This window comes from Eurypyga helias, unplaced genomic scaffold (genome assembly GCF_000690775.1).
Source record: "Eurypyga helias isolate BGI_N326 unplaced genomic scaffold, ASM69077v1 scaffold7320, whole genome shotgun sequence".
Lineage (NCBI taxonomy): Eukaryota > Metazoa > Chordata > Aves > Eurypygiformes > Eurypygidae > Eurypyga > Eurypyga helias.
In genome coordinates, this window is record NW_010223777.1 from 45,935 (window position 1) to 46,418 (window position 484).

Here is a 484-nt window from a genome sequence, read left to right on the forward strand (position 1 = left end):
TGTGTCCACCGGGGCCAGCGCCAGCTGGCTCCATGACAGATCCACTGCTGGCCAAGGCCAAGCCCATCAGTGGCAGTGGTAGGGCCTCTGGGTTAACATGTTTAAGAAGGGAATAAAACTGCTGTACAACAGCAGCCAGAGAGGGGAGTGAGAATATGTGAGAGGAAAAACTCTGCAGACACAAAGGTCAGTGGAGAAGGAGGGAGAGGAGGTGCTCTAGGCGCCAGAGCAGGGATTCCCTGGCAAACCATGGTGAGGCTGGCTGTGCCCTGCAGCCATGGAGGGTCACGGTGGACCAGCAACCTGCCTGCAGCCCGGGGAGGACCCCATGCTAGAGCAGAGGGATGCCTGAAGCAGGCTGTGACCCCGTGGGCAGCCTGTGCTGGAGCAAGCTCCTAGCAGGAGCTGTGGCCCCAAGGGAAAAGGAGGCCAGCCTGGAGCAGGTTTGCTGGCAGGAATGGCGACCAAATGGGGGACCCCGGCT